Genomic DNA, 15,503 nt, shown 5'->3' with positions numbered 1-15,503 from the left:
CCGCTAACTTTGCATGGAGGGCCATGCATATCTGTCTGGCAGCTTTTGGCAACGGAAACCGTGCTGAGCACGTCTGACGGTGGGCCGCAAGAATTCCACCTCATGAAGGAAATTAAGGTGGGTGTCTCACTTGGAAATGGGATGGAGATCCCCAGCCTTCTTGTCAGTCAGACCCGCTGACATGAGCCCTTGGCCTAATCCTGAGGTCTGGAGGAGAAACGGGAGTGAGGTAGATGCGGGATTTTGTCTGGATATGGGAGGTCGGCCTCTGTTTGTAACGTCTGTCGGAGAAATAAAAAGATCTAACGTCGCCTCGCTCGACCATCCTGTGCCAGAGTGAAATTGACACCGCATCCATTCTATGGGTCAGGTACATCCAGGCCTCTCAAATCCCTGATAATAGCAGCAAGCAGGCGTCTTTTTTCATTTTTGTATAATATCTTGATTAAAAGTTCACAATGTTTAAAACTGGGTGGCCTTATATTTTTTACATCAAAAACATTCATTCAATCACTTTAGTCATTATTGATCATAATCGTTATCCTTTTAATTATAATCAAATCAAACCACAAAAATGGACATTCACTATGGACCTGTCAGGATTGACTGCAGCTGGGCTCAGCACTGGTGGCCAATCCTGACGGCGCATAAATGCCAGAGACTTCCGCCCCTTCGAAATCTCCGGCATTTTCGCGAACGCGCTCATGAACTTGACCTCCGATAGTGAATGTGTTTATGTTTGAGTTCTGGCAATCGCCACACGCCTGCGGGTTTGTTTATGTTCTTTATTTAAGTTAAACTGTTTTCGGCCACCGTGCCATTCTTTATTTGTGTTTATTGTTTGTTTTATAATAAAACCCTTTCCCAGAATGTCAAACCTCTGCGCTTCCTTCCCCGTAAGTCCGTAGTCGTGACAGGACCATGACACTGGTCTAGCTGAAACCAATTCTGCACAGTCCAGGACCTTCAAGCATGGACCGACACTTTCTCCGATTCACCATGATGGAGTATTCAATACCACCTCTTACACCTATTGGACTGTTTCCTTGAACAAACCAACACCAACCTGCTCTGACTCCTGTTGCATACTGACTCTACCCCTGAAGGTGGTCCCTGTCTCTTTTACTCCTTCCCAAAGTTTTAGTTGATTTTTAGTTGAGTTTTTCCTTGTTTGCAGAAAGGGCCGTCAACTGTCGGGCCTGTCAAAGCCCATTGTGATCTTGGGCTGAATAATAAATAAGAGTAGAACATCAGCTCTTTGGCTTTCCTATGGATTGGTTATGACCCTGTCCAGGTACCTGTTCTAGCTTCCCTCGCAGAAAATCAACCAGCTCAGCGAGACCCATAATATCCGTCATCATCTTCTGGCCTGCCAGGCCTCAGTCCGTGCAGACGAGCCATCAGCTCGCGCGTCACCTCCTAGGAAGCACTAGCACATTTATGACGCTCCGGCCCAGCGGCTGGCGGTGAACTGGAGCGGGATGTGCCTCCATAAATCCACTAGAGTTTCTGGCATGGAAGAGCCCGGCGTTCCTCCTCCAGTGGTGAGCGCTCATAGCCAGTAAAGGCCGTGGGGGTTGGGCCTACAGCTGCTAACTACGTCCCTCTCCACAATAAAGAATGGGGTGGCGGCGGTGGATGAGTTCAGGACTCGGTGGTCACAAACAAAAAGTAATCAGGAGACGCCTAAAGTGCTCAGACCCGACCACAACAGAGAGGGGGGGCGGGATGGAACGTTGCAGGAGAACACGTAGCTGGAGGCAGGAAACAATGTGGCCAAGAGCAGCTTGCTACGGATTAAAAAAAAAAAAAAAAAAAAACAACATCCGCTTCAGCTGTCAGGCTTTTCTCTTTCCAGAAGCAATTCATTTCTGAAGAAGCGTCCACGTCCGGAAAAAATAACCGCTCGTTTCCCCCTTCAGCTCCTTGCACATGTGTCGGAGCACTGACAGTGTGTGAGTGAGGAGATCGATTGCATCACGCCCAGAAATGTCAGACGCAGATACCTGAAGCCACCGGATAACGGACGGACGGATGAGTCGAACTTGGAGTCCCCTGTCATTGAGCGCATGGCACGAGGACCCGTGTGACCTTATTAAGCTCAATGGACAAGGAGCAAGCGCCTGCAGAACCGGGGCAAAAAATAGATGCGAATTTCCACTCGAGGATGGAAAAAGAAAACTTCTGCATTCCCAGACAATGGTTCACATTCCACGGCACGTCTACTTTGCCCAGTGAATCACATTAGGATCGTAAGCTTAAATTACCTGTGGAGGGAAAACCCTTAGAACTCCAGTTATTCAGAGCAAATTACAATAAGTTTGCTAAAGACTTTTGGAAAATTCAAAATTCAGTATCATGATGTCTTTATCGTCGCAGAGGAAGATTTTTTTCTGGAAGCATAACCTGCAGTTAAAGAGCAGGTGCCTCGAAAACTGAAGAGTGGAGATGAACAGCCTTACCCAAAACAAATAAAAGTACAAAAAAAAATAAAAAATTGTTAATTGATGAAAAAAGAAATTCTCAGCTTTCATTGCTTCTAAAACTGCGCACGTGATCTTGCTGACCGAGTCGTCCCTGGAAACGTCATCACTTTTTAATGCAGCTTTAAGACGTGATTAATTTTAGTGTGCGATTATTAAAATGTGCGATTATTAAAAGTGCTGCAGTTCATTTCTGAAGGGCCGGGGGGCTTGAAACATTCTCCTTTCCTCCACTTTCAAAGGCCCAACCACTATCAGGCCCTATCAGAAAAGGTCTCCAGGAGAAACTCAAAATTGATATGTTGTACGGCATCAAAAGGCTGCTGCCTATTGGCGAAGCTCCACATGACCAAATATGGAAAGAAAAAGCTGCCTTTCCCGTAACTTAGCTTGAAAAAAGGAAAGAGGAGGAGGAGGAGGAGGAGGGGGAAAAATGCTTATAACGTGCTGTGTGCAGCGCGATACGGCCTTCTTACTCACAGCTCGCAGACCGCAGGAAAGGGATACTGCAGGGAGCGTCTGAAGAGCAGCATGGCAGATGGCGATACCACCGTCCTGGCGGTGGAACAGGGAAGCGAGGAACAAACTGTGCTCCCAGGGCCACTTTCTGCCACCAGACTATTTTCAACCCCCCCCCTCCTCAAGACAACCGAGCTCTGGGAAAAAATGCGAGGGCTAAGGTCCAGTGAAGCAGTCAGGAATGGCTTGTTTATTTGAGTGCTGTGTGGACGTCCAAAGTCTCTTCTGACCCATTGTGAGTGAAGGACGTCAAGATCTGACATCAGAAAAGAAAGGCCGTCCAAGTTTTAATGGTTTCGAAACTTTCAAGTCCAACTCATTTCTAGTTCTGCAAGTCACACGCACACACAAAATAATGTAGTACAAATACTCAGAATGTCAAGCAGCCCTGACAAATGCGCTTCTGATTTTGACAGGAGATGTTAACAGCTCGGCAGATGCAGGCTTCTGTCAGCACCGGAGTGAGAAATGGACGGGTGTGGAAGAGAAGGCTGTCTGTCACCCCGCTGTCTTTCTACCTGACAGCCACATGCCCGGGCCTACTCCTAGTCGAGGAAACGTGGGAATTACAAAAAAAAACAAAAAAAAAAAAACCCTTGCCTGGCATATTCTTTTAAAGATTCTCATTCACCGAGGCACCTAGAATGTTAATAAGATGACAGCGTTGCAATGGTGCCGCGACCTGTACATTATCACCCTGCTGAGCATGAAAAGCAACTTCACCGCACTACACACTGACGGCCCCTTCACCGCAAATTCAATCCAATCCCCTGCACCACCATCCAGTCTGCGAAAGCGGGCATCCATATGTACAGAATTAGTCATTTTGCACATGAATTGCACAGAATTGCACTGACCTTTAAAACATGTGTTATTGATATGAAGGTTCAGTAATTGTACTGTAATGTAAAAAAAAAAGAAAAAAAAAGAAAAACGGGAACTGTAGCCTCATACATTTTTACATTACAATAAAAGTGTCATATTGCGATATAAATTTTATACTGTTGTAATGCATTTATGCTTAAAACATAACGTGACACCTAGGGGTGTAAGGAAAAAATGACACACATGTTGATATATATATTACTTATTTTGCAATGTTGTATCAAGTTGCATACTGTAAAGAGTTACTTTAAGATATTAAACTGGATTAATGAGCCCTTGAAAAACAGAATCGCAAAATATATTTACAGTCTGTAGTGACTGTTTCAAATTAGCATGTACTAAACTTTTTTTTTGCTTAAACTTTTCTACAGTTAGGATTGTAAAAGCTCAATATATTGTCATGTGACATTGGACTGTAATGCCTGTATCGTATCGTCCGATTCTTGCCAAAACCAAACCCCAATGACACCTCTAATTCTGTATTCATATTCCATAACACTGCATTCAATCACAGCCTCGTTCTGCTGCAATAAAGCAATCTCAACGCTTAGACTTTTCAATTATCTTGCTATTAGCCTGACCCAGTGTACATACGACACCACGTGTTACGGGAGGCTGGGAAAGGCAGCGGAACATGAACCTCTATGAATAATGTAAGTATTAGTAAAAACACAACTTTACAGGGTGAATTATGTGGACACCTGCGAGCACAGGCAGGACAGCACAGGTTAGCAGGGAATCCGAATGTGCCTTGGATGCAGATGGCCCGATGGGATGTTTGTGCTCTGGCAGCGCCGGAGCCTGACGAAAAATTTGACGGAACCCAGAGAAAATATTTGCTCCCCTGGGAGAGCTGCGGCCTGTACACAAGTGACACTCACTTCCACAGTGGGCATTCATCACCGGCACTGCAGCCATTTAGCAACGACAAGACCTTGTAAATCATGAGGAGGAATGTGCCTTCTTTTTCCGACAGCTTCAAGATATTTCAAAACTAAGAGGGGGGGCGGCGGGCAAAGAATACATGAATAAACATGTAAGACACAAAAACATTTAGCGTTGGGCTCCTGGGAAACACCAGAACGCAACCTTGATGAGTTCAGCCCTTACTTCTTCTGCAGAGCTGACTAGTCCCAGTAATTAAAACATAAATGCATGACAACATTTAATGCAAATGCTTTAGAAAGGCTTAACAAACTTGCCTAGTGGTTACGAAACTAGTTTAAGGACACAAGGACTGTTCGGTCATTGGTTCAAACTCAGAGTAGTGACTATATGGCTGCAAGGCATGTTCGTTCCCTAGTGCACGGTGACATGGGCCCTAAACATGTCAGAGAGCAATTGACTCAAAGTTTGACTTAGGTAGGTTCAGTGGTTCCCAAACGTTTTTTCCCCTGAAGCCCCCCCTGCCAAGCCAGGACCCCCCCAACCCCAATTCCTTCCCGCATACACACGTTAAAAAGCAGGTTTTTTTTTCCTACTTGTTTTACACTACAGGGTATATAGAGCTATTTTAGAGCTTTAATCATCCCTAAAAGTCTCGACTCGACTGTTATGCTGTGTGGTGCACATAAATAAATGGCAGTCACACAGTCAGTGTTCTTACTGCGCCATTTCCATACAGCTACGATACTGGGAGTTCTTGGAATGTTCAGCTTTTTAAACGCACCGGCATTCTTTGCGCGCTCTAGACTAAGAGGGGAAGGGAATTTTTAATAAAACATTTATAACATGCAAAACACTTCTACCATTTTACAAGCAGGGAATCAAGTGGAAAGAATAGGTACTATAGACAGGAAGTTCGTGTTGGCTGAGCTGAGCCCGACTAAAATGGTAGAAATTGAGTATGAATTAGACCCGACAGAGATCTGATTTTCCTATTGGGTGTGTTATTGGGATTTTATATATTCAATGTGTACAAAGACAATTTTGCTAAGCTCAGGCAAGATACAATTCTGTGCTCCCACTGTGATCTCTGGCGCCCCTCCAGGGCGGCACGGACCCCAGGTTGGGAACCACTGAGGTAGTCTGTCATCAATGACAGTATATTATTTGAAAAGAAGGATGAAACTCTGTTTGCACAAAAAAGGCAGCTCTATGCAAACTGCAATGTCCAATAAAACTTTGTTCAGTCATTTTTTTCTACTTTGTCATAAACAATGTCTAAATTTATCATAATCATATTGAGATAGTTTTTCAGAACACTGCATAATACTCAATGTCACACAGATTGGCTGATGAGTCGGTGAATTAGTTGTAATATAAATCATTGTACAATTGCTCATTTGGTTGGTCAGTTGGTTGGTCAGCACTCTGGAGATGGTGCCCACATCCTCCAATGGAACAACATGAATTATTTCAGATTCCTTTCAGAGATTCATTGATCTATGGTGTATATTTAATCAATACTCATATGTGTAAAATAATGGCTTCAATCTTCATAAGAACTTCTTAAATCTTCATAATTTCACTTTAAATATTAGAATTTTGGCCTTGCATTTAATTATAATTTTTTGTCATTAGGCGTGCGACAATATACAATATATTATATCACTTGCGGATGCTCCTCAGTGAACTCACTCACTGAATTGGCAGCATTGTGGGCAACATCTGTCAGCTTTCTGCTGATGTGCTTGTTGATCATCAGGATTGGCCAAGAGCGCCCTCAGGCCAAACTGCCGTGAGGCCGAGATCTCCCCCAAGGCAGGAAAGAACCGAGCGCTGACTGAGCTCTGGAACATCATCTCCCTCTGACGTGCAGAGTGGATTAGGAGAAGGGGCAGGGAGAAGATGGCAGAGCCATGTTGTAGCTCTGCCTGGTCTCAAGTCGGGGACTGGGTCGTCCCAGGAGAGGGTGTCTGATGATCTTAGACCCGAAACAACCGATGACCCCGGGTTCATCGCTGAGGATGTGTCCGAGCTGCACCATTTAACCATAACTGCTCTGCAATACGTTCGTCATCACTGAATTGGCAGGATTGTGGGCAACATCTGTCATCAAAATGAACCCTTTTGTAACTTCAGCAAAAACCGTGCCGTTCATCTCCAGCTTATCTGATCGGGTCAAGTCAAGACACTAAAAGAAGTTCCACATTTTTTGAAGGCAGAAATGCAGCCTTAGTCATGTTCCCATCGAGATGTTTTCTTACAACACTTAGTGAACATATGGAGCGTGTTTCAAAATCTGATATATTTACCCAGAACCACCATCTGAAACTCTTAATGTTCATTTAAAATAATGCATCCACAGACCATGTGAGTGTTTTCTAAACCCAAAACCTCACATTTACGCAGAAATCTGCAAATCATCCCTATTTACAGCATACTTCGCTGCAACTGTAATGGTGACGGCGAGTGTAAACACACTGTCCGTGTGGACGTGGATGTGCCCTAAAAGCCTGTAAATAAAGGCTCTGATGAAGCTCTCGTCTTCAGACCACGCATTCCAGCGAGAGCAAAGAGCCCTTCCTAAAACTCACTGCTAACTCCGCCGCATCTCCGTTTTCCACCTCGTCTAGCTGTTATTATTAGTGTGGCTGACTGCCAGCCGTTTCTGAGCGCAGCGCTCCGTGGCCGAGAGGGAAAAGGAGATAGAGCGAGAGTGACGCCGGGGATTGCAAATCCAGGTACATCACTCTGTACCTCTCCACAAACAGACCATCAATCATTCTCTATTACTCCCTCGTGTGCCAGGGGTGAGGGGGGCGCTTTGGCTGGAGTCGCTTAAACATTCCTGATCAAAACGCTTTGTTCCTGCACATATTCCATGCTTCCTTGTCTGTCGGTGTTGCCAGGTCTGCTTTTTAGGAGGGTTTTTTTTCATCAAGTCACTTTGAAAACATTGGCAGTCATGTGCTGCATTTTTTTGGGCTTGTTTGCAATTATATAGCTGCAATACAGCAAGAAAACCCACAGAAAGAGCGATCATTCTTCATCCTACTGTACAAGTCTGTAGGAGTCTAGATCAAAAATTGGCAAGTTGTATTCAGCCACTTTGAATGTTATACAAAACATAATAAATTAAATTCAGCCACGGACTCTCAAACTTGGAAAAATGTGTAATTAATTACAAATGCAGACATGGTTTAATGATGTAAATGACTATGGTAGCTAGAAATGAATGAACACAACATGCGCATAAAGAGATGTCCATTATCAGGATCTTGAGTCTTGAGTTCCAATGGAATGTCATCTGTTGCTTTTTTAAAACCTGAAACAGGTTTAAAGTAATGTAACTGATTATATATATTCAATGGTATAAGAGCAGCAAACTGTGAATAAATATATATTTATGTCTCTATAGCAAAAAAGTTAGGTATTGGGTATTGGAATAGGTATTGGTATCTGAAGTAATGTATCGTGATCGGATGAGAACTGAAAAAAAATAATTATATTGTTTGTTGATTATTACAAAAAATCTTTGCTATACAGATGAAAACAGAAGAACTGATTAAAGAAGCAATAATTTGTAATGGTAAACAAATTCCTAAATGTGCCTACATTTTTATTGCCTACAAAAATATTGATTATTGGCAAAATGTCATCCCATGCCTACATCTACTAAAACAAAAACTTTGGAATATACATTACTCTGGTAAAGTGTGCTCTTTGTATATAGCAAGCTGGATTATGTGGTATATGTGGAAACCACCTGCTTTGTTGTTTTTCTTGTGAGACCCCGAAAGATTTTCTGTCGGGCCCTGAGTTGCTGAAGTTACAACGTTTTTGTTTTGCCAATATTGCAATAAATGGACTGAGTACTTGTGCGTTCCCACATAAACTATTGAAATGCAACCTTGAGCTGAGTAAAATTATCCACCGATTTCCATGACCGTAAAATAGCAGATGCATTAACGTTTTTTGTGCGACATTATCCTTACATTAATTAGCAAAACAAGTCTCAGTTGAGCATGAAATTGGAAAAAATTGAACAGCGGGTTATGAAAGACACATATAAGGTTGTCCTGAGGGCCTCACCCTAGCTTTTGTTTCAGCTAGTGGCTAAACTGGAAATGAAATTAGTCAACAAAGCCCAAGCACGGTGGACGTTGTGCAGGGGGAGAAAAAAAAAAAACAGGAAAAAACCATCTTCTTTTTCATGATCGGCTCCTCCACCTGTGCTACCTCCGGCTCAGACGACTGCCAATTCACACACAAGGCCCGTCTATCTGCCCGTCATTACACAGCATGTGAGTGACTGGTGTTCATTTCACGGGGGCTTCTGAGCCCCATACAGCGGTGGCACTGGGGACTGGGGCATACCATTACTGCCTATTAAATCGAACCTGAACTAATGGCGCTTCATTACAGCCCAGGTGGTCTGGCAGCCGCTGGCGTATGAAGGGGGGGAGAGTGACACGGGGTTCAGACTCCACTGTCCTGTAGAAGCCATTACAGCCTGACGGACATGACCCCTCTTCAAGCGCTCATTGTTCTGTCCACTTCTTCTGTGTATTTTCTAATTTTGCGTAATTAAGCCCTGTCAGTTCCCCCAGTACACACAACATACTCCTCTCAATAGGGCCACTATGGCCAAAAATGTCACAAAAACGCCACATACTTCAATATTGATCTTTCCTGAAATCTTTATTTCATTTAGTTTGAAATGAAAGTGAATGTTAGAAAACTGTTCAACGTGTTTGTTTCTAAACACGTTATGCAACCACATGTGTGGACCAAATTATTACTTTCCTCACATCTTTTTCTCCAAGGGCAACATGAACAAAATACTACAAAAGTGAAAGATTTAACCTGAACTTGGGAATTGTCTTCTTGATAAGGACTGTAGACATGGTAACTGTTTAAGGAGGCGTAAAATGCACACATGCATCGAGACGCAACTGCATCCCAGGCACCTTCCACATGCCCTCAGGTCACGTGTGCTAATGTGGGGAGAGCTGGTGATTAGTGCTAACAGGAGGCATAATTAAAAACCACTCATGCCCCATTAACAAGCGTGCTAGCGTGGCTTCCTCTGCCCTGGGCAGAATAAATAAGCAACAGGCGCACGCCGTCCCTGCGGTTGCTTTCACTGTAGCTCTGCGTCAGGTGGGTTCTGCTCAAGGTTTTTCAAAACAGGCTGCAGCAGCCCATGCATTCTTTACTCCTGAGCAGATGAGCTACTGTTGTGTTGTCGAGGAGCATAAATTGTAACAATTCATCCCAGATCGCTACAAAGTTGCGCAATCAGTCCCAATAAATAAAAAAAGTGCTCTGTTAGACATTGATGCAGAAACTGGTTTCGCATCATAAAATTCCTTATAAAATTCTATAGAAACTTCTTCTTGGCCCATTTCTGAGTGTTCTGAATCAAAACCATCTCTGTTCCGTATAGAATAAAAATGCAACCAAAGCACACTTCCTGACAGCATATAGAACATCATGCATAAAACAGCTCATTTGTAACACAAGAGCAGATCTACAGGTCAGTCTGATGGTTAAGGGGTACTGGAAATTATAGGTATTAATATGTTTTTCCTGACATTCATATTCAAAATAATTCTATCAAATATTCAGTATAGGATTCAGTGTAGGTTATATGTATTTGTTGAATAAAAAATAAATGTTATAAAAAAAATTATATATAATATTGAATGTTATAAAATATACATTTTAATTCAACATATACATATATACATGGCTCCATCTACAGATTAGAGTTTATTTATTCATATGTATCAACAGGACAGGAAAGACATCCAGTAACAATGACCCGACGGTGAACAGACACAAACAGGGCAGCTTTATACAGTCTTACACAGGTGAACATGATCAGGAAACATAATAACACAGGATGACCATGAAACCCCGGTCCGGATCCCAGACCCAGAGAAACCCATTCCAGACCGGTTCATGACAGAAAAGACTTGGAAGTACTGTGAAATTTTCATTTTATTGTTTTTAGAGATGTGAGATGACACAAAAACTGGGGCAGTGGTGGCCTAGCTGTTAAGGAAGCGAACCCGTAATTGGAAGGTTGTCGATTCGAATCGCCACTGAGGTCCCCACAGACTGCTCCCTGGGCGCCTTTCATGGCTGCTCACCAAGGGTGATGGTTAAAAGCAGAGGACACATTTTGTTGTGTCACCGTGTGCTGTGCTGCAGTGTTTCACAATAACAATCACTTTCACTTAATTGACTTTCAATGGCCAGGTTATGATAAAATGATAACCTGAGTGAGTTTTACAGTCAAAACACGTGGTCAAGAAGTCAACTGCAGAGAGCCTTTCCAGCGTGCAGAAATGCTCTGCCGGAGAGCTTTGCAATCAACAGACCACCACCGCCGAGCATTTCGCAATCATGCAGGCTACCGTAAATATACCTCTCCAAATCTGAGAGGACATGCACGGGTAAACGGATTGAGTCACGGCCTTTTCCTCACTCCAGCAGCAATAAATGCTTCAACCAAAACACAGGTCTGTCCTGTCCAGGATGTGCTAACATTCCCCACGAGTGGCTCAGCCTTCCTGTTCTGCAGCCAAATTCTCTGCTAAAACCCCCAAAAAAGGTAAAAAATTAACCAATCCAACACATTTAAGATGCCTGTTCACACTTGTCTGCCAGCACTAGGATACTAAGGGGCGGCAGACTGACCCTCACGTTGCTACTTTGATCTTCAGATTTAATCAGATATAATTGGTTGTCCCTGAATGAGGGAATGACATGTGAAGCTGGAAAAGGAAAGGCTTGCTTAGTTCACTTCTAACACATTCCTCGGAAGCCCTCTGAGCCTTGTATGTTAATACACAAACACGCTACTGATTAGCACAGACTCCATACGCCATGCCAGTAAAAGTCCACACTGCGCTTTAATACACCCAGATGAATTACAATAAAACCTAGTAAACCATGCATGCCTTCATAAGTTAATAAAATAAACGTGTACGCTAAAATCCAACAAAATAAAATCAATTCTTTCTATAATGAGGCCTCCATCAAATCATATGGGTGATATGCAGTAATACTTCTGACATCATCAGACTTTTTGCAATGACCACACCCATGGCAACACGTACTACTATGCAAGACAGTAGAAATTAATAAACAAGCCCGTTATAAACCAGACTGAATTGATAATAACATTTGATTTTTGGGTAAAATATTGCAAGATGTGAATAATCTGATAACCCAGCATTTCTGTTCATTTTAGAACAATCCTAAACTCTCCTTCATCACTCTAGATTCACCATTATGACTTTTCAATTCATCACTCAGTCCTAAATTATTGCACTTTAATAATTTGGTATATAAATGACTTAAAGTGAAAAAGTGAACAGTGAAGTCATTGTCAGTGCGATACACAGCAGCACAGCACACGGTGCACACAGTGAAATGTCTCCTCTGCATTTAACCCATCACCCTTGGTGAGCAGTGGGATTCGAACCGGCAACCTTCTGATTACGGGGCCACTTCCTTAACTGATAAGCCACCACTGCCCCAAGACTTAGTCATCATGAAAGCTTCAGACCCCATGAAGTACATTTGATTATGGATGAGCTCACACATGGATGATCAAAAATAACCTTTGACCTATACTGCAAGTCAGTCTGTCGCCTGTACAGCCATGAATTTTTTCCCCACACTCATCTATGCCACAGCATTATCACAGCCCTCACACCTTCTCAGCAATCTATTAACGTAAAGAATTAAGATTTTAGTCCAAGAGTGGAGTCCAGAGTGGGGGGAAGAGCTAAAATAGACGAGGAATGTTCATTTGTTCCGTTTTTTTACCCACAGAGGTTTTAAAACATGTGATCCCTACGGGAGGACGTGCGAGGGGAGAACAGAGCAAATCGGCTCTTGGAGACATTTCCTGTGCTTGTTTTATCAGATGAGGAGAAGCCCAGAGGACATTAGCGTCCTTCTCCATGATGCCTCGCACTCTTGTATCATTTCATGAGAGGCGAATACCACCAGCAGCATTTTGCGATGACATGAAGTGGCACATTAGGGCCGATGACATCATTTACACATGCTGTAGAGATGTCAGGCTTAAACCCGTCTGCACCGCAATCTGCCATCGTTCATTAACTGATCATCCCGCTAAAACGTATCAGCCAATTCCCTCAACCGTGAGTGGCTATGGGGTATAAATACTGGGGAAAGTGCACATGGCATTACAAAAAAAACCACTCAACAACAGCGGTGGGTGGGGGGGACAGCGGCGGTTTTTCATCGCTTCGGAGAAATCCGAAGACCTCGGTAGCGGTGTAGGTTCATGCACATGGCGTGCAGAATATGAGCCCGTCTCCGGCTTTGCTGTTCCAGCACCGGACTTTTCCACTGAAACCTGCCCGTTAAGTGAAGAACAACAAACAGAAATATGAAGTTGAATGAGGAGAGAGGGGGGAAAAGGGGTTCTGCCGTCCACAAGAGCGCTCTGAGAGGGAGAGCTCCACATTTATATGTTACTAACAAAACATCTGTAGGCCACTTATTGCATATTTGCAGGGACCTAAATAAACAAAATCTAGAGTTACAGACTGGCCTGACTTCACAAGTGAGGAATGCCGGATTTCCATTTCTCCTTGTTCGTCACCAGTTAAGAGTTAATACTTTCGAATGGTCTCGGAATTGCTGGGTTATACAACTGGATGTGTGGTTCTGGATACAGTGCATTCAAATTACATGCTATCAGATTCAAAGCAGTGGGAGAATAACATTGCGTTGGCTGCGGGCTGACTTATAAAGCAGCTATGCCCTGAGGTTTCACCCCATGTCAATCACCCCAACTTAAAATTGATCAAACATTTCGCAAGAGTTCGCAAAAAACTCAGTCATCTACCCTTTTAATGTGTTCAAGACGGCCTATTTCGGTATAAAAACCTCTTTCTCAGAAGCCAGTGAATTTATTAGATTTTTTTCCCCCTTTGTGTTTTAAGGCCCTGGTTATTATTCCTTTATGTCAGGGTATTTTAAGGACAACAATGCACAAGTCATTTAAAAGGCACAATTTACATGCATAACCCTTTCTGCAGTGCATTTCATTTGCAGTTTAGGCTATTTATCACTAACGAACATTCAGAGGTACAGAAACCATCCAAAGAACGTTTCCCTCACTGCATCTTAGATGTTGGTTCAGTTGCCTCAAACCCCCATTAACTGGTTGCAACGTTGCAGGGACGTGTGACTTAGAGCCTTCAGTTAATCCAGCTCCGAGTTAAAACGGACGCCCTCGCAACGCCTGCGCTCTTCAAATTCCCTCTGGCCCCAGGCACGGAGATCATCAGACTCCGGAAGCTCGGGGCAATGTTCCCTGCATCCTGGCCCCACCCTGCTCAATGCCAGGCCCTCACTATCACAGAGCAGGATCGCCTCCATATTCCCTCACTGCAGCGCTGTGCTCTTAGTGTGTGTGTGTGTGTGTGTGTGTGTGTGTGTGTGTGTGTGTGTGTGTGTGTGTATATATATATATATATATATAAAATCTTAAACATTCCAACATCTATTCCAATCATCTGTCACTGTGTTCAGGCTGTTCCTTATAAGGGCCGGGCATTCCCTTCATATTTTCCCAACGCTGCGGCATTATCAGATATGGTTTCATGGCCAATTACCAGGTTGTTTAGCTGGGAGCGCTCAAAGCTCCTGGTTCCACTGTCCATGCAACCCCCCCCCCCCCCCCCCCCCCCCCCCCCCCCCCCCCAACCTTCAATACCTGCTTTGTAATTTAACACCAGACCCAAACGGTCATGACACAAGTATTTGAACCGCATGCCTTCAGGTGCAGTACCGAGATGTGGCCTGCTGATTAAGCTGTCTCCGGGCTTCTCAAGCTATACGTGAGGCTTTTGTAACGATCAAGGGGTCGGGGGGGGGCTGGTCTCAGTGACAGGCCTCGCAGAATTCCACCGAAACGCTGTAAAACAGCAGGCAGGGAGAAACGGACAGGCATTTTGCTCGTTGGTTGACGACATGCTGCCCACTAGAGTAATTAATTGCCCTTGCTGCTAAACATACAGAGCTCTGTGCTAGTGCTTGTATGATGAGGCTTCCTCCACAATGTTTTCCAAAATAACAATACTGCAACGTGCAATCTATGATTTAAAAAGTAAAATAACTCATAGCAAAAACGGAAATAATGATCAATTCTGCCATGCATGATGTATGAATGAATTAATAACTCATATGTGATTACGTAACGATCATTCATAGCGTTGCCCCTTCGTGTCAGTCAGCATGATGTGTGAGGTGGTGCCTCCATGGACTGTACTTGTTTATCCAGCACATCCCACAGATGCTCAGTTGGATTGAGAGCTGGAGAATGTGGAGGCCATGCCAACGTCTCAAAATTCATTGTTGTGCTCCTCAAACAATTCTTGAACCGTTTTGCCAGTATGGCAGGGCATATTATTTCTCTGAAAGAGGGCACAGCCATACAGAATTTTATTCAAAGCATCACATTACTTCTACTGGCATGACTTCTTCCCATAATGCATCCTGGTGTCTTCCGCAGGTAAGTGATGCACACAGACACAGCCGATAATGTGACGTAAGAGAAAATGTGATTGATGTTAGACAATTAAGATGTCCACATGCCCACTGTATTTGGTGGAGGACAGAGTCCAGAAAGGTCATCCTGACAAGTCTGCAGCTCCACAGCCACACACACACAAC

At 43.6% G+C, this 15,503-nt stretch overlaps 1 protein-coding gene across 12 annotated transcripts in view; it reads right to left on the bottom strand.

Moving 5' to 3' along the window:
- cald1a (caldesmon 1a) overlaps positions 1-15,503 on the bottom strand; it is a 43,445-nt gene that overhangs the window by 26,798 nt on the left and 1,144 nt on the right. The gene's annotated exons all lie outside the window — the stretch shown is intronic.

The sequence above is a fragment of the Denticeps clupeoides genome, chromosome 15, assembly GCF_900700375.1.
Source record: "Denticeps clupeoides chromosome 15, fDenClu1.1, whole genome shotgun sequence".
NCBI classification, from domain to species: Eukaryota; Metazoa; Chordata; class Actinopteri; order Clupeiformes; family Denticipitidae; genus Denticeps; species Denticeps clupeoides.
Note: the sequence above shows the minus strand (reverse complement) of the source record. Positions and strands in the feature narration are given on the sequence as shown.